This window comes from Lissotriton helveticus, chromosome 4_1 (assembly GCF_964261635.1).
Source record: "Lissotriton helveticus chromosome 4_1, aLisHel1.1, whole genome shotgun sequence".
In the NCBI taxonomy this organism is placed as follows: domain Eukaryota; kingdom Metazoa; phylum Chordata; class Amphibia; order Caudata; family Salamandridae; genus Lissotriton; species Lissotriton helveticus.
This window is the reverse complement of record NC_136063.1, coordinates 808,971,858-808,992,307: the sequence shown is the minus strand read 5'-3', so window position 1 is coordinate 808,992,307 and position 20,450 is coordinate 808,971,858.

Genomic DNA, 20,450 nt, shown 5'->3' with positions numbered 1-20,450 from the left:
CAGCCGCAGCGAAGGTGTTAAGTGATTTGCACAGAATCACAGGATGTTGAGCGTCATTGCCAAGACTCGAACACGGTTCCCCAGCTTTGAGGTCGACAGCTCTAACCACAAGGCTACACCCTCTACCCTATATGAATTACCCTTTAACTGTAGCCCTCTTGCTGGCCCTCCACAATGATAGTGTAGATATCAAAATTGTTATTAAATCAATTTCCAATAACAGATACTAAATTGACGGTCATCCATCATGCTCTATTAGATTATTTCCCATTTGTCTTTTACCATGTTATACTAAGTGCTCAGGGTGATCACTCTCTCCTACTGGTTTTCAGTAAAACTGGCACTGGGTTGAAGTCTTTCTCCCATATTTTTTTTAATTTGGATATGAGGTAGACTAGCAACTTTTCATAAAAAGACCCTTACTTGCTGCATTCAATATCACTAGGTTCCTCCCATATAATTGTGCTCAGACAGTTACATACCAGGAACTAACCTCTTGCATAATTTTCGAATCAAGCGCATTTAGGGCCTGATTCACAAAGGTAAATTATCACTTTTGGTGAAAGTTTACTATTATTTTGCTATTCATTAAACCAAACATGTACCAACTAAACCTTTGTGAATCAGGCCCTAAGTATTTTGTGAGATATTATCACTGCTTCCCTCAAATTGCTACTTTGCCATTCAGCTGCTTAAACAATCCCCACCAACCTCCTTTCTCGATTGGCATCTTCTGGACATATCAGGGGTGTTTCTTCAATTAAAGGTATGCAGCATCCCTCTTCTTCAAATAAAATAATATGATAGATCTCTTAACCTCATTGTTAAATCCATTTTTCTTACAGTATACCTGAGGCGCGAAAGGCAAGCCTGTCTGCGCCTGTCTGTGCCTGGACCATGCTAAGTACCCAGCGCCAGGAACCCTAGATCTCCACCAACCCACAGCTACACCAGCACCAAGAGAACGGCCCTGATCCCTGCAACAACATCTGCAACCGCACATCCCCACACTCAATAGCAGGACCCTTCTCCTGTCAACAGTGCCTCTTCTCCTGCGATGTCAGAAAGCCCAACCACGGGCCCCTCCCACCACTAGTGAGACGGGACAACCCCACTGCCTCCTGATCAACACCTGATCGCTCCACAAACATGCCCCCAAGATCTGGGTCACCAGCACATCCCTCACTCCCGACATCATCTTCATCATCGAAACCTGGCTCAACCCCACATCAGCCCCCGACATCGCCATCTCCAACGGATACAAGATTATACACAGGACCACATCAACAAACATGGATTGGAATAGCCATCATCCACAAGGAATCCCTCCACTGCACAGCCGCCACCAAAGACACCACACCCTTCATGCAACACCTCAACTTCCAACTCAACACAGATGGCAAAACCACTATCAGAGGTATCCTTGCCTACAGACCACCAGGGCCATGACCTATCTTCTGCAAGTTTATGGGTACAAAGAGAGGAGGAGCGGGCTATTACTACTTAAAAGTAAGTAGAAGGTCCAGCTACAGCTACTGCCCGCAAGATCAAGTTATTACAAAAAATGCTGAGCTATTCCTAGAGAGGAGAGATACACCCGCACTTCATCTAAACGGCTGTTGGAAAAAGATCTCCGCTAAAGAGCCCCTCTTTGAGGTGTTGCCCGTTGGGTATTGCACCGCCGACCCAACGAGGAGCAAGCCCAAATGATGAAGCATGAAACCTGCAAAGGTGTGTGAGGGCATTAAATCAAACAAAATGGATACCCAGGGGTAATTTCCCTTTACCCTTACAACATTCTCCTCATCCCTTGACACATATCTCTCCTCTCTAGGAACAGCTCAGCATTTTTTGTAATAAATATCTTCTGCAAGGCCATTCCCGACTTTATCCTCCCTCTGGCCATTAACTTCAAGAACTTCATCTTCCTCGGAAACCTTAAGTTTCACATCAACGATCCCAATTACGCCAACACAGACAACTTACTCGAGAGCATTAACAACCTCAGCCTATCCCAACTTGTCACCGACCCCACTCACATAACAAGATTCACAATAGATCCCATCTGTACAGCCAGCAACAGAGTCAGGTACAGCCATGCCACCAAACTCACAAGCGGTACAAAAGGGGGTGGTGATGGACGGAGCATCTGAATCAATCAAACACTCACACCCAGTCAAAAGATCTGGGTTTAATCCATCACCGTTCTTTAGCCCACTCTGCCACCCCAGTTCAGACATGGCTATATGCAAATCAGTCTGACCCAGTGCCTCATGGGAACAGTCCAGCCCGAACTGCCAAGCCATGTCTTCCCTGGACCGGAAACAAGCTTCCGAGGACCGGTTTCTGGCATTCCAGCCGTCTTCAGCCCGGCTTGCTTGAATCCAGTGGCAAAGTGAGCAAGGGACTCATGTCTGAGCATACCCTGCCACACTTATGGCGGCCAAAAGCGGTACAAAAGGGGGTGGTGATGGACGGAGCATCTGAATCAATCAAACACTCACACCCAGTCAAAAGATCTGGTTTTAATCCATCACCGTTCTTTAGCCCACTCTGCCACCCCAGTTCAGACATGGCTATATGCAAATCAGTCTGACCCTGCGCCTCATGGGAACAGTCCAGCCCGAACTGCCAAGCCATGTCTTCCCTAGACCGGAAACAAGCTTCCGAGGACCGGTTTCTGGCATTCCAGCCGTCTTCAGCCCGGCTTGCTTGAATCCAGTGGCAAAGTGAGCAAGGGACTCACGTCTGAGCATACCCTGCCACACTTATGGCGGCCAAAAGCGGTACAACATCTATGAACACTTTAACTCCCAACAACCTGTCACCGGCATCCACAGCCTCCTAAAATCTCACTGACTCACCTGAAGCAAGAGTGTCAGCCACTCATTCACCCACCTGGTTGAAAAGACCTGGAACAGCCTCCTCCTCTCCATCCAGATCTGCCCATCCCTGCAGAAATTCATAAAGGGTCTGAAGACCTGGCTGTTCGACTGACTCCACCCAGCAGCAGAAGCCCCCAGCACCTGAGCACCTGGATACCCTTGCGGGTGAAAACTTTCTATATACAAATCCCATTTGATTGATTCAGTGATTTGAAAGTCAACCAGTGGGTGCCTGTGGATTGATTCATTTTTGTCCCTCAACCACATACCTCAGAGGGAGGGTTCTCAGGAGCAATACTGTTTGACCAAGGATCTACTTAAATCAACTCATAGAAACATACAAAGTACATAAAGCACGGGAAATGGTAGTGTCATTGATAAAAAGCATATGTTGAATGTCTCCATCATCCTCAAGAGATGAGAAAACTTGCACCCCGTGCTTGCTTGAGCATGCATTTTAATCATGGCAGTTATTGTTTGTCTCAATTAGGATGAGTTGGATCTCTACCCCTCTGTTCCCAGTTCAATTTCTGGTTGTTTTTTATTTGGTGGATCCAGTAGTCCTGATTTCAATTTGTCTTGTAGCATGCTACTGCCATACTTATCCAGGGAACTTTCTGCTTACTAAAATTCCCAGCCTAGGCTGAACGGACATCATGTGTTGCATATTCTTACATTTCAATTGCTTTACAATTTCTTGAAAATAGAAGTTGTGTTGTTGAATGGCTAGACTGTAATTGTTTTTTGTCTATAAGTGTTTCCTTGTTTGGAGCTGTGCTTCCACTTTTCAAGTTTCATTTAGACATTTTATTTTGTAATGTAGTAAGGGAAGTAGGCAAGGATGGCATTTGATAGGTCTGAATCCCTTTTTGGAGGTAAGAAGAGAACTGTGTATGCCAAAAGAACCTGGAACCAGGTGTCCACTGCAAGCAAAATATGTTGTGTAAGATGCTTTCTATTACTTCGTGGGGGCTCTACCTTCCCTAGCGACAGAGCAAATCAACAGGCATTGTAGACAGGGACGTCATGACCAAGCGGCCATCACCAAGAAAGCTACTTCTGTGTGCAAGTTCAAACTTCCTTGACTGGAGTGGAAGATTACCACAGCGACCCGGGGGATTGGTTCCTGCAACAGAGGTGATTGAGTCATTGTAACAACAATGCAAAGAGGGAGGGACAAGGAGCTAATTAGAAAAAGGTCCTGTACCAATGCTCCTATAGACACTTGTAAATATTAAAGAAAGTACCATTTCCTAAAAGAGAGTAAGCAGAATGCAGCCTATTATGGGTGCAAGTAAGGGTAAGGTGTCTCCAAAGATAAGGAATGAGTGTGTCAAAGAAGGGAGTGGTACTCCTGTATGTGTTGTGCCCTCACATACCCTTGCGGGTGTAAAGCGTCATCATTGGTCAGTGCTCCTCGTGTGGGTGGCCCTGCAGTCCCTCACGGGCACTCAAAGAGGGCACTTTGATGGAGATCTTTTAGGAGCTGCCGCAGTTGTGAATGTGGGTCTGTGGGCCAAGTTATGAGGGTGAGTGAAATAAAATAACCCATTGGTGCCCTAATGTATTTATTAAAGGGTCCTCAGGGTTAGGCTAAAATCGGAGCGGGGATGGAGATGCTCTTTATGCAGATAGAGAGGGGAAAAAACAAATAGATTCCCTCTTCTCTCAACCCATGTCACAATGTGGTGTGGTGTCTAAAAGTGAGAGGTCGACATGTTTCGCGCTTCTATTTGGTCCCTATTGGATCCCAGAGTGCTTCATCAGGACCATGAGAATACATATAAGAAGGGAGGAGTAGGGAAAAAGGCACCCTATATTCCTACCATGCATTCAATGAGGATTTTGTTGATATTGGTGAGACATAGCTTATTCGTGTGCTCTTGTTCAAAACCTTCCCTGAATAGAATAGGGCTTCGCGGCGGATTGCGGTCTGGAGTGGGGGGAGAGAGTTGACACCCGCCAACCAAGTCCTGGGGACCTAACAGCCTGCCCAGTCCCCCATCTTTAGTATTTACAAGTGATTGTGCCATTGGCATGGTGACATCAGTTGCAGGGACTGGTGTCAGGGAAAACATCCTGGTGTGTCCTAAGGTCACGGGGAGGGGGGCAGAAAAAGCCCCCAATCTTCATGGTTCATTGAATGGTGCCTCAGGAGAGGAGTCACTTAGAAGGTGAGATTCTCAGCTTTCAGTCAACACTCATCCTGTCCTGCAATGCACTAAGTGATCGCAGTGGGACACGATCGTCTGGTGTTTCCAATTGACATCAGTGTTCACATGGAATGATGAGGTGAGGGGCAGTCCAAAAGAGCTTGGCCTTTCCCTCCGAGTATCCCCGCCAACATCAATAGGAAGGTGAAAATGTTTGGCCAAAATGTTCTTTTGGATTAAAGAAGAATGCTGTGCCGCCGAGGGTCACTGATTTGAATCAAGGTTGATATTTCCTGAGGAATAGTAATATGTGCATTTAAAGTGATGTGGTGTCTTGGTCTATAACAAAAAGCACAGTGAAAATGTAAGTCATTTCCTAAAGAATTCTTACATACAGTGTAAGATGAGCTGCACGCACTTTAAGGCCAGCTTCTAAAAAACATACTCAAAGATTACTCGTTTTAATGATCTTAGTGCTTTCGAAAGTCATATATTTAATAATATACAATCAGAATGAACCTAGTAAAAATCTCACAAAAATAACATAACTGTTGACAGCAAGAAATGTCAACCAAAGCATTCAATTAAAGTGTACTCTATCTCCCAAGCAGCCTTTAGATTTGCTGATTAACCATTTGCACACATTTACATTTCTTTCTACATAATACAATGCAGGCACTCTGAAGAGGAAGCGTGTTTCCTCATTAGCTATCTGTCCTTCATCTTGCTTCACAGTGCAGGAGACCCACTTCTTTTCTTTTGGGCAATTCAGTGTCAGCATTAACTGTTCAAGAATGATTGTTAACGAAATGTATAGTAAATGCTTTTGTAAAATTAAAAAACCTTGGTAATGTTGTTCTCAATATATGCCACCCACTACAAACACTGCCCAAGATATACACTATGTACCAGGGCCTGGTATTTGAGTTTTCTAAGCTTCCAGAGCGTAATGTAAGATATTAATTCACTGTAATAAGGTCAGACTTATCTAGGCATATGAGAAGTTACCCGAATAACCTTTTACATGCCACTTACAAAAAAGTCCTTTCTACTCAGAGGAATCATTTTTTGCAACCTTATAACAGCAACAGATAAAAAAACAGGACAGTTCTATACTTTTATTATATAGCTTGCATGCAGTGTCTTGTGCCTGTTCATAATGCACTGTGATACATTACAACGATTATAACGTGGCCTGCAGGTAACACAAGGATCTCTGCATCAAAAGCCGTAACCTAGTTGTCTATATGAAAAACAAACCTGGGACATGCATGTTACACGTTGTGGTTTGCAGCAGGCTCATCAATTTTCTGTTATTTAGTGATGAGTCAAATCTGTGACTAGATATTGCACACATTTCTGCAGCAAGTGCATGGACCACCAAAGTTATCTTACCGTTATGAAACCTATGACATTTTTGTAAACAAAAAGAACTCTGCAGCAAGCGTCTTAACCCATAAGACATTATAAAATGTAGCCTGCTTGGGATGAATTAAATAAGCCACAACATGTTTAGTATCTCATTGGTCCTTGTTGCCAACTTCTTTTATGCTGATTTTTCAGGCAATTCTGGGTATGAAAATGTAATGGGATCCATGCAAGTCACACCACTGTGGACATCTAGCTTTCAGAAATGTCTGGGTTTGGTGGAATTCCCCAGTTTCCGGCCTAGCATGAGCTGTACTCATATCCCAGAACGAGTCAAGTTGTAAGGCAAAATTGTGATGTCTCCTTGTTGTTGCGAGAGACAGGCCCGCCGCACAAGTGGGGAAGGATGTATGACGTTACAACGCATACTTTTACAACGCCTACCTTTACAACGCATTTTTTACACTGCAACATCCATTACAACGCACACCATTACAACGCATGCCATTACAACGAATTCTTTGGAACTACCTTTACAACGCATTCCACTACAATGCATACTACATTTACAACGCATACCATTACAACGCATTACATTGCATTGCATGTAAGGTAAGTGTTGGATAGTGTAGGGGTAAAAATTACTATTCTAACTCCAGGGGGTGCAACAGTAGGGTAAGTGTTGGATAGGGTAGGGGTAAAAATTACTATTCTAACTCCAAGGGGTGCAACAGAAGGGTAAGTGTCGGATAGTGTAAGGGTACTATGTGTTGTAATGCTATGCGTTGTAATGGTATGCGTTGTAATGACTGCGTTGTAATTGCATGCGTTGTAGTGGTGTGCGTTATAGTGTCATGCGTTGTAATGACTGCGTTGTAAATGCATGCATTGTAATGGATGTTGCGTTGTAAAAGTTTCGTTGTAATGGTAGTGTGTTGTAAAAGTTGCGTTGTAAAGGTTGTATACCGTGGGGAACCATTTTCATCAGGGGAAGTGTGGGAACATAGAATAGTGGAACATTTGTTATAATCAATAGAATGTTCTCTCCCCATTTGGCGTACAGTGTGCTAGAAAGATCACTTTTTTAGAAAATGCCCTCTGAATTGACTAGTAATATGAATAACAACAAATTCAGGGGCATATTCTCAAGGACTTATTATTGGCACTTTAGCGTAGCAAAAGTGGTGAGAGAATTATTGCCCCATTCTCAAGCTGGTGCAAACTGCCGATATAGCCAGTTTTCCAGCGATAGCTTCTGCAAAAAAACATTGCCACGGATGAGAGCGATAACTAACGCTAATGATATGTAGAGTAGGCGTTCCCGTACAAAAACACATGAAAACACCACTTTGCGATAATCTCAACAATCAGCCAGCCGACAACCTGCAGTATGAAAGGGAGCCCAGCCCAGAGCCACATCTGAAGACCAACAGATGCCATGGAACCAATGATCATTTAGCTTGGAGACCCAAGAGGGCCACAACACTCACCGCAACCACCCCCAGGACCACCCCCAACCTCAGGACCCCCTCCCCCGGACTACCACCGAGGCAGCGCAGTACAAGACAGCGGGCCTTCTGAAAATGCACCAGCCTCAGAGACTAAACGCCAGAGTATGTCATCGCCCACTACAGGCTCAAATGGACATCCATCCTCCGCATCCTGACCCACATTGCCCACAGGCTGATGGTACCAACACAGCAGACAACCAACATCCCTCTGCAGACAAAGCTGCTGGCAGTGCTGCACCTGTTGGCCTCTGGTACCTTCCAACCAACAACTGCCAAAGTCGGAGGAGTCTCACAGCCAGCCCTATCAAACTCCCTCACACATGTCTTGGATGCATGTCCACAAAAGCAACGACGGGCCCCTGTGTCCGCACCACACAGTAGTCCCAATTCGTAGCATTCCTACGCAACCATGATAACCCCAGCCATTGCCTGGCGCTTCTGTTCTCCAGATCAGAGGTTGTGGTTTCTGAAATGAGTATCCACCAAGTCATGAGGTCCAGTAGTCAACAGTAGTGAAAAAACAGTTCTTTATTACAAAAACATAAATTAACAACACGAAAACATCAGCCAATGCGTTCAATTCACAACGAGGAAGTTCACCAGGGCAACTTGTGGATCTAATTAACTGCATATCATCTGGGAAATCCCCAATACAATTCCATATTCTCAAAGTCTGTATTCAGAAACCTGAAAAATGGTGACAAATGGTCAAGCGTCCGTATGGTCACAAACGTAATCTGGTAAAGTGTATTGCACTTGGACAAACCGGAATGCTTACAGGTATGACCAATCCTGCACAAAAGACCGTAAGAGAAGTTCATGTGGTCGTAACCTTCGCAGGAAAGAAAAGGAAGGTTACAACCACACGAACTTCTGTTACGGTCTCATTAGGCAGGATTTACAATACCTGAAAGCATCACAGTTTGTATCAGATTTATACCCCTGCAACTTCACTACCCCCACACTGTGCAGGAACAGCCAGAGACCAAGCAAGGTAACTCCGCCATAGCAGGCTTCCTGCACATGTTGGGGGCAATTGACTGCACACATGTACTACTTGTGCCCATGCCGACACAGCAAACAATCACCGCAACAGAAACCACACGCATTCCATCAATGTGCAGGCAAAACTGGGCCACCCGGACCTGTTCAACAATGTCGTCGCAAACTTCCCAGGCATTGTGCATGATTCCTACATCTTCCGCAAGCACCCCAGCCCTGGTCCCCAGACTGGTCCGTCGCCCAGCGATGACTGCCCGACCCTGCGCACCCAGGCCTTAATGCGCACCTGCCACCACCGGCCTGTCTCCAAGAGGGCCCACCACGTGCCGAAGCAACCTCCTTAGCCGTTGCTGGATTCCGTGCCACCAGTCCACAACGCACCCTGCTGCACCACGTCATATAGTCATGTCTACTCAGCCTGCTGCCTTCGGCGCACACTGCGGTCCAGCTGGACTCACAATTCAAATCGAACCTTGATTGGCAGGACGGCGTATCAAGGCCTACGCATCATCGCAGACTGCACACCCGCTCAGCTCTGGTGCCACTAACTCACCGTCTCATGGCGGTAGGCCCGTGCCGGCCAAAGTCCCTCGGCTGCCACCAACTCTGTGCACCGCAAGTCATGGGCCTTTATGATTGAGTCTCGTGGTGCAGACTCCGGCAGTGGGGAATGTGATGTGGTAGGGCCCTAGGCCCTCATGCATAAATAATGACCACACAGACACACTCAGATAGATAGTGGAAATGGCCTCGTGCACATGCGCCTGACCCAATTTATTGGCAGGGTCACATGTCATGTGACGCCTGAGCTGGATGGGTGTGGTGTGGGTGTAAGCCAGCCCTCAGGGAGTGGCTGTGGCATGCTGACAACTAGACCTATGATCAGCAGATCACCAAAGGGAAGACCTGGGGCATGTAGCGTTGTCCCCCCCTGTAAGCGTAAATTAAGTAGGCTGGCCTGGCGTATGCCAGTCCAGCATAAGGGTGTGAACATTGACCCCAGGGCTCTGGGCGTGGTTCCGTTCTGGGCTGCACAAGGAAGTTACTAAATTATGTGTCTCTGTTTTAATGTTGGCACCACCCGGACCGCAATCGGTAATGTTGCACCCTGCAACTCAAGCCCCACAACATGAGCAACATGGACGTAAGGGGGAATCACTGACCATACATTCACCCATACTTCCACACTTGAATGATCATAGACGTGACACATCTGTATAAATTTGAACATTTAATGCACATTCAGTGGAGGTTTGTAGCTGGAGCAGTACAGGGCCATGCAAACCCCACTTTACATTGTTGCCCCATGGAGGGCCAGCCAGAGACCTTTAGGGAATGAGAAGTTCATTGGAAGAGGAAGAGTTCAGTCCGCAGTCTGATTGCTGTGTCATTGGTAACCAAACAGAATATGGCATTCCATGTTGAGGTCCAATGTGAGTGTCGCAGAGTATATCAGGGGAGAGTGGAAGGTGATGATGCAGAGGGCAGAACCAAGCAGAAACAGGCCATATAGCGGAGATGAATGCTATTGCATCCTTCTTACCACTGAGGCAGACTCTTCCGCATCTATGTCCTCTGATGTATGATTTGCCTCACATGTGGGTGGTGTTGTTTTGTCTGCATCACTGTGTGGCAGTGACACATCAGGGGCCGGAGGTGGAATGTCTGCCACACTGTGTGGCACTGACACTTCACGGGATGGAGGTGTGGGTGGAATGGTAGCAGCAGCCAGGCCTTGTGGCAGCAATGCCATGATGAGGGTCTGCAGGGTTATGGAAGAACCTAGCTACCTCTCGCTGGTTTGCAGCCGTGGCTGCCGTTCTGCCTGCGTCCGCTCCATGTTCTCCATGATCCTCTGCATGTGTCCCAACTCCCGGCTGACATCGCTGGACTCACTCTGACTAGACAGTTTTTCTTTTCTCTGAGTCAGGACTCCAGCAATGTGAGCCATGGATCATTGGAGAGCATTGAGCAGACTCTGGGTGTCCATTAGGGACTGTGAGTGGTCCCTGAAGAGACTTAGACACCCACGTATGGCATCTAGTTTGGATGCCATGAGGTCGAACCCCACCCGCACCTGTTCAACCATCTTTTCCTGGAACCCCAAACCATGGAGTTGGAAGGCCATGCGTTGTTCGCAGGGGTTCTGGGAGACAGCCGTGGTGGTGGGTGCTTCCTGCTGTGTGGTCTGTGCAGGGGGTGGGGTCTCCTCGATGCAGCTGGGCTGCCTTGCTTCTGGAGGTGGGGTGCCAAAGCTGTCCATGAGATGTTGGAGGGCATCTGTGTCGAAGGTGGGGAGGTCCTCTTCATCATCAGTGAAGAGATGTTGGGTCTGCTCTGCAGAAGGTATTTATTCTCCCTCTGCAATGTGAAGGGGAGATGCAGGTTAACATTGTGTTCACATGTATGTTGACGCATAGTACATGTTTACACACAGACTGCAGGACAGTGTACATAGTGACCGTTTGGGAGGAGCTGCCTATTTGATGGGGGATGGTGGACATTTTGACAACATCACGGATGTGTCTTTGTACTTGTACATTATCAACTCACATTTCCCTGCTATGCCAAATGTGAATGACCAGTTTCTACACACAACCGGCAGCAGTTATATCCTCTATCTGTTGTGAACGTGTTGCAGTTTGTACCACATTGTTGTCAATGTTGATGTGCTCTGAATGTTATGTGTGTGTGCTGAATTTGGGAGAGTCGCCCCTGCTGCTCTGATTTTGCTGCCCCTTATCCCTTTCATGTGTGCCTTTGACTTTTGTGCTGATACAGTGCTGAGATGTTGCATACTTGGGTACATTGGGCTCTTGGTGGGAGTTGGAAGTCTGGCGCATGGTTTGTCCGCAGATATGTTGTTGACGTCAGGGGTTGTTTGTGCATTTGGATGTGTCAGAGTGTGACCTGCTCCTTTACCGATGTGGTCAACCGCAGTGTCGTGGCGTGCAACATTTCATGGTATATTGACTGCAGCAATGCTATTTGTCATGCAGTGTCACTTGTATTGTCAGTGTTGCTCACAGACACGCCTCTTTGCTGGGTTTGGAACATGTGCATGGGTTGGTTGTGAGATTGGTGTGTGGGAAGGGCCCCCTCTGGGCACATAGGCAACGGGGGCATAATTGCTGTTTCTAGGTGTGCTGCAGTGTGCCAAGGGGATCAGGGACATGATCCAGAGTCATTGTGGGTGTGCACTGTTCTATACTTAATTGTGCATGTGAGCCATTGTGTCCATCTCCCCCATCCCCCCAGTCCCTGTCGTTACTCACCTTGTTGCTGTTGTGTTAGGTCATGTTGAACAGTGTCCGGACCCCCAACTCCTGCCACTGTCTCTCCACTGATGACTGTGGACACCATTTCCTCCATCTCGTCCAGCTTCTCCTGTGGAGCTCGACTCCCACCTCCAGTCTGCATTGCTGCCTTCTGGTTGTTGCCGAGTTTCTGCTTGGTTTTGCGTTTCACATCATTCCAGCGCCTCTTGACCTCTTCCATTATCCTCCTGAGCACTCTCACTGCATTCACCTTGTCCACGATGGACTGCATTTTCAATTTTTATTTGCCAATGACACAGTGGAGGTGAGGAACAGTAGTTGATGGTGTTCTCTCACCTCCGTTATAAGGATCCTGTTTTTCTGGGGACTGAACCACGCCTTTCTCTTCTTCTCCTTGCCCTTCCCTGACTCAGAGTTCCCAGGCTTGTCCACCGTGGGGCTTGTGGGGTTCTGGTTGTCCTCTGTACTTGCTCCGGCTACCTCCATTGTGCTTCGCAGTTGTTTTTGTTTTGTTTGTGGTTTTTGTTTTCTACTTTTATAGTGATTTTGCCTGCCTGACGTGTGTGGATTGCAGGCCTAGCGAAGATGATCGCAGATTTTTTTATAGCGTTTGGGCCCATCGCAACTTTTTTCACGTTCGGGTTTAGATTTTTATCGCCGTTCCGGTGACTTTATCGCAGACATTTGACACGTTATTGGGAAACTATCACATGTTACTGCCTTGTTGTGAATAGGACGTTAACACTGAGTTGTTTTCCCGCGATAAATGGAGATATGAAACATTGCATTAACTGATTCTGGCGATGATTATCGCAGGTTCTTGAGAATATCCCCCTCAGATTAGTATAAACAACCACTATTCCTAAACTCAGTATCTGGGACACATTTGAAAAAAAGTATTTCTCACATCAATTTTTCATTCATTAGATTTTACCGTATAAATTGCTGCTTAGTCTATACCAAATGAAAATCATTATAATTCACAACTCAGCTGTTACTCTAGGTATCGGTGGTTTTTTGAACAACCAACAAATCATTACATAGTGGTGCAATCAGAAAAGTCTAGCAGCCAAAATGGTATGCTTTCCACTTTTAAACCGGTCACTGGAACCAAAAGTTACAGATGAATACACCTATTTGAATTATTTCCTACGTATTTTCATCACATTTTTTTGTCAGTGTCTCGTTTCTTTGAGAAAACCATAAGCAATATACTTAAACTGCTGAATCCAGTGCAGTCTACCTTTCAGAAATAAATAGCTGTAGAAGTTCATTTGTTTTATTATAACTCTGCCTGTTCTTGAAAGCTGAGAAGAGGTTGATCTTAGCATTTCAACCCATTTATCAATGTCGTTTTTAGAAAAAAAGACACTTTCTTGCTCATAGCTTTTTCCTATTTCTCCCACAAAAACAAATTGCCATGTTTTAGCTGTTTGCTCAGTTCCTTCCTGGTGAATCCACACACCCTGGATACCTTAAGAATTACAAAAAATTCAGGGAAAAAAGATGCTAATTTGCCCTGAATACCTCTGGTTTAAATTTTGGATGAACGCTTAGTGCTCCATAATATCACAATAACAGCTCAGCAGTTGGGGAAAACGTATAGCCGTTAGGCGATTACGTTCTTGGCTGGTACCAATGTTTTTTTCCTAACCATAATTTTCGTATGTTGTGGTATCTTATCCTATTTTCAGTTTCTACTTAGTAATCTTTGAGTTGCTTCCTAGTCTTGTCATAGGACATATAGGAATGTTTGTCCCTAACATGGTTCTAGTCCTTTGTAGCACTCAAAAGTTATTCCTGTCACTTAAGTTTAGCCTCCATTTTCTAGAATCAGTCTTCAGGATCAGAGACCTGTGTTTCCATTGTGTCTATCTTCAAGCGTCATTGCTTGTGGAAGCAGACTATTCCTTGTAAGATGAGGCCATCCTTAATTCCCTTATAATAGCCACCAATGATATGCCTCCCTGTTCACACTTATCATTCATAGTTTCTTCCGTTGTAAACTCTGGGGTTTCCATTGGCCAAGGGCCTTTCTGTTTCAGTGTCATATTGGCTTTGTTGACTTTCCAAATAGTTTTTCTTTGGTGTTATGTTGGCCAGACATTGTTTGCACAATGTGGGCAACTTGTTTCTAAGACCAACGTAGGTGTTTATTTGATATCATATAGCTTTTGCAGAGATTGCAGTGCCTGTGCACCCATGAATGATCAAAGATTAGTATTACTGTTGAATATCACTTCTGACAGTCACTGAGCGCCGAGACGCCCACGGGTATTCGCCGCGCTCAACAAATTACAAAATTAAATAAATAAATAAATAAATATATGACTTGAAGCCCATCAGGTAATTAGCTCACTGTCACAGGTGTCTGAATTAAAGTGCTTGATAAAAAACAAGCATTCAATACTGTTACATGACAACTCCCCACTTCACAAACTCCTTAGGCATGCTTTGATGGAATTCCTGGTGTAGCTTCATTAAGATAACAGAGTTAGATTTTGGCCTGAAGGAGAATTGTCAAATTCATTCCCCTTTCTACAAATAATGTGTCAGTGGTATGGCAATTTGTTTTTTTAATGTGTTTCTTAATCATTCAAAATGCCACCTTTTAAAACTGCGAGGGATGTTCCTTTTGAGAGAGGCAGGTGCATCCCTGTACTTGTCTTTGAGGATGGTGCACCCTCTGAAAGCTCACTATATTCATATGCAGGCTCTTTTGGAAAAATGTTACATCCTTTGGGAAATTTGTGCAACATAGGGCATTGCAAGATTAGTGTAGAACACCTTTTGGATTATAATACCATATGGTGAGCAAAATAGTGTTTAACAAATTGATCCACGCTAATAAAGGGTTGAAACAAGGATATGTCCTGGCCACTTCCATATTCTGACTGTATACTGCTTTCATGGACCAGGAACTAAATAATGTAAGATATTGTCACCTTAAGCTAGGTAATAGCTCACTTTACATCAGGCTTTACACAGATAGCACCTTACCGTTAGATTACATGGTAGAAGGCTTACAGTGGTCTCTGAACAATTTATCAATTACGCATTTTCAAAGATCTTTGGATTAATATTTCGAAAACTAAGATTGTCTCTTTGGACTTACGGGGCATATGTATGAAACGATATCGCGATCCCAAACACTACAAATCGCATGACAACAGTGTTTGCGATTGCGAAATGGACAAACGCGATGTATGGCACATTTTCGCATTGCAAAATAAAAAAATCTATATTTTAGTGATTTATTATTTTGCGAGGCCCCAAATCTGCAAATTTCTCTGCGATACACAGCCTGTGACAATCGCAAAATGGGAAATCGCAGTTTGAGAATTTGCAGAGCAATGTATGAAAAAATCACAAATTGCCAATTATGAAAATTTGCAATTTTGCACATCAATTTTACCTCCAAGTCAATGCAGGTAGTAACCAGGTGCAAGCTATATAAACAGGCCCACAATGCAACAGGGATTTCCACAATGGCAGCGCTATATGCGATAGCCAGGAGGCTGAGAATCCAGGCAGCTGCACAGAGGAGGCGGCGACAGGAACGGATTTTCAGAGTGCGCATCACTCTGTTCCAGCAGACTGAGGAGGAGATCCATGAGAAGTACAGGTTGGACGCAAATAGCATTTAAGAACTGATAGAGGAGCTGAAACCCCTTCTGGAACACCCAACAAGCAGGACCCAAAGCATTCCTTCCCATGTGCAGGTCCTGTGCTCACTGCACCTTCTGGACTCAGGTAGTTTCCAAGGGGTGGTAGCAGTGGGAGGTGGGGTTTCCCAGAGTGGGCTGTCGCGCTTCCTCCATGCATTCCTAGATGCTATTGTATAGAGGCTACAACATCACATACAATTCCCCAGCACACAACAGGCATTACAACAAACAAAACTGGACTTCTACCAGATTGCACAATTCCCCCACGTAATTGGCTGCATAGATGGGACCCATGTGGCCCTCACACCCCCATCAACCAATGAATATGTATTAAGAAACCGTAAATCATACCATTCCCTGGACATACAGGTCATCTGCAATGCCAAACATATCATCAATGACATTGTAGCTAAATACCGAGGCAGCACGCACAACTCTGTCATCTTTAGACATAGTGGGATATACTGATGTCTCAATGCTGGTGAGTTTGGGGAGTCTACCTGCTAGCTAAATGCATGGCAAACATCCTGTTAGAAGGGGTGATCCCAGAGGGGCCGGATATGCTCTCCCGACCAATCCGTGGCCCACCTCTCCCAGGAATACTGCCAAGCCCTGATGTGAGTTCCTCGCCGGGGAGGACTTCGTATCGGAGATCGTACCCACTGATCTTCCCACCACTCTTATAAACTGACCCCACACCCTAGAGCTCAGTATACAGGATTATTTATCAAGCCGTAGATATAAGGTCAAAATGAATACGTATTTACAAGCGATCAAGGGATCGTAAATTCTCGGTTGTAGGGAGTAGGGAGGCAGAACAGTCACAGTATGGGGCCAGTATGAAGTGTACCCTGCGCACAGCTCTCAATCCTCGAGCCGGGGGGTACGGAAGATGGGGGTCGTATTTGCTGCTCCACTCACTTCTTCTCGAGCCAGGTCGTGTTGGTAGTGTCGATGGTCTAGCCGGACCAGGGTACTCCTCGAGCTGCGACGAGGTCTGCAGGGCTCGATCCGGAGTGAACAGAGTGTCTGTTGGTTCTTGGGGAGCCGCGGCCACGTCAGCAGGGCTCAGTATGTTCCACTAATGTCCTTCTTAGTTACAAGTATGAGCCGCGACGAGGTCAGCAGGGCTCCGAGGTTCCACAGTTCCTTCTCCACGAGGATGAGCCGCGACAACGTCAACAGGGCTTGCACAAGTTCCAAATTTCAAATATCGATCTTCTCCAAAATGGCTGAGCCGTGACCAGGTCAGCAGGGCTCTCTTGTCCAGAATTCCACTGCTCGCTAGTTCTAGGGCGGGCCTTGATATAGTGCCATGGCCCTTTGAAGTCCGGACCTTCGCAAGCAGAGATCTCATGCCTCGGGGCTGGTCGTCGGAGTTTCCCGTCGGCTGGCCCTTTGATCCCTTTGAAGATGCGCCCGGAGATTTCCAGACGCCCAGCAGGGTCTTGAGTCAGCTCTCGGGGAGGCCAGAGGTGTGATCGAAACTCCTTGGTCTTATCTCTCTCAGGAAGCCCTCTACCCCCCAGCCGGGCATGGCACGTCTGGAACCTAAGTTTTGCTGGGGCCGGGGTCACACTGGGGGCTATGGAGTCAGGGACCTCGGGAAGGGTAATGGCTGCCGGGGGCCCTGAGTGGTGATGCAGGTTCTGGGTGCCCGGTACCGGGAAGATGGAGGGCGAGATGCGGGGATGGTCGTCCGTCGGTAGGGTCATGTAGGGAGCGGGGCGGACAGGGAACGGGATGACCAGGGGTTTCTGTATGCAGGGCTAACTAACAGGGTGCTGAGGAACAGGGGGGACCACACCATGAGGCCAGGTCCAACACATCCCTACATACAGTACATCTTTGGGGTGTGGGACATTGACTCACCGGTTGTTTCAATTCCTGCAGGTGACAGTGCATATGCAGTGCGGGACTTCATCCTGACACTATACCAAAATCCAGCCAATGCAAGGGAGAGGAGATACAACTGTGCACACAAACCTACGTGCTGTGTAATTGAGCTGACCTTTGGGATCCTGAAAAGCAGGTTCCACTGCCTGCACAAAAGCAGAGGAGCACTCCAATATAGCCCTGAGACCTGCTGCAAGTTTGTGGCAACCTGTGCAATGCTACACAACATAGCAATGAAAAAAGGCATCCCAATAGAACTGACTTATACTGATACTTCTGAGGATGATGGCCCAGGTCCCCCTGGCAGACCAGCAGTTGTAGTTGGGGCAGCTGCCGGACAGCAGTGACGGGCTGAAATCACACAGAACTACTTCTAGGTGAGTAATAATGACATGGTGCAATGGAGTTTTTTTTAGCAGGTCTGTGTTTATTCAAACCCTTAACTGCAGGATGAAATTTCGTCACACAGCCTGACCGACTCAATAAATGTCGCTGTACATAGCATATGTTAGGTCCACAGTGCAGGCATTCATGCAAGTCTGGAGTCCTGTAGGAATGGGTTGCCTCACCCATTTGCGTGACTCAGTGTTGCCAGTTTATTTCCTCCTAGGGTGAACTGCTGCTGCCCGTTCTGGGTGCTGACTGCCCTCCCTTGTGTCCACAGGTGTTGCACCCTGTCTCCCACTGTGCCTTCTTGGATCTGCCATGTCCATGATGCCCTCCCCCATGTAGCGCATGCTTCTGTTCACTGTGCACAGTTGCCGGTTGATGTATCTCATTGATTTAAGTTGCAGGTGCTGTATCTGCAGCATGCTGCCCTCGGGTCTAGCAAATACTGTGGCCTCTTCTTCTGTGGCAAAGCTGATGCTGGCCCTTGGCCTGCCTCTTACTGTTGGTGGTTTGTGCTGGTCCGGCACCTGGGTCACACTCTGCCCTGACTCTGTCTGTGCATCATCCTCACCTGTGGACTCTGTGTCATCCTCCAGTGGTGGCAGTGATGGCAAAATGGTGCTCTTTGTCCATGGGACAGGTGTGGTGTCTGTGGATTTGACGGAGTCCCCTGGCCCTGCCTGCTCCTCCACATGTTCTGCCTCCTCGGCTCCTGTGCTGTCCTCCTGTGTCCTAGCTTGTGCTGTGGATGGAAAGGGAAACTTTGAATTTGTGACATTGTCTGCATTTCTCACTCAATAAAGTTTTCTTAATTTGTATTGGCTAACCTCTATCTATTGCTTTTTCCCTTTAAAGGTATTCACATACGGCGTTAACATTGCTGTGTCTCATTGTTCCACTGTTATGCCTCTGACTACGTCTCCCATGATGCATTGCTATGTGTGCTGGAAAAAGTGGACCGGAGTGACATGTGTAGTTTGTGATTGGTGCATTCCTGATTGTGTGAATGGGATGGTGATGTGTGTGGCTGCATTTGACATGCATCTTACCTTGGCTGGTGTTTGCAGAGTCGGAGCTATCTAAGTCAGCCACACCACTGATTCTCTCAGGCAGGAGGGTGGACTCCACCAACTCCTCATGGCGTGTTGAGTTGGTTGCAGCTGATGTTCCACCCCTGTCTTATTGGCCTCTGAAAGCCTGGCTGCCACCTTCTCCGTGGACCTTTGGCGCATAACATGCCATCGCTTCCTTAACTCCTTGATCGTGCGCTGGTTCACACCGACAGCATTGACCTTTTCCTGTATATCCAGCCAGATCTTCCTCTTTCTGGACTCAGGTACACGGAGTGCTTTTTTGCCAAATAGGAGTTCATGCCTGCACACCAACTCCTCAATCAGCACCTCCTGCTCCCTTTCACTAAACTTGTTTTATCTTTCTCCCTGCACCCTCCTTGTCCTTCTGTTTTTTTCCTGTGCCTCCATTGTAGCTGACTGTGAATGATGTGCTCACTCCTCTGCCTCTCCTCACAGGCTATAACTCTGCCTCAGGCAATCAGGTGCAGCTGTTCACTCCCACTTCCTTGGTGTGATGTCATCAAGCTGCACCTGAATTGCAGATTCCCTGAATTTGCGATTTCTTCTTTGCGAATTTCGCAAATAAGGAATAGCAAAACGGGATTTGCAGCATGTTCTGCGATTTTTTAGAAATCGCTAAATGTTTATAACTTTTTATTTACATCGCGATTTGCAATTCTCAAAATGCGATTAGCTAAAAATTGCATTTTGGGATTCTCAAATAGATGTTTTTGAGACATATGCCCCTTAGTCTTGTTAATTTTCCTTATTCTTAGTTTTACAGAGAGTTGAAATGGGAACAATTTGCCTTTCCTTAACATCTGCATTGAGAAGTGGGCCACCCACAAATGTCATTGTAGTATGGTTTATGGGCCTCTTTTTGTGGGATGTATGTCACTACAACGCACACTTTTACAACGCATACCTTTACAACGCATTTTTTACAGCGCAACATCCATTACAACGCACTCCATTACAACTCATGCCATTACTACGAAATTTTAAAAACTACATTTACAACGTATTCCATTACAACGCATAAAACCTTTACAACGCATACCATTACAACGCATAACATTGCATTGCATGTTTGGTAAGTATTGGATAGTGTAGGGGTAAACATTTCTATTCTAACTCCAGGGGGGTTCAACAGTAGGGTAAGTGTTGGATAGTGTAGGGGTGAAAATTACTATTCTAACTCCAGGGGGTGCAACAGTAGGGTAAGT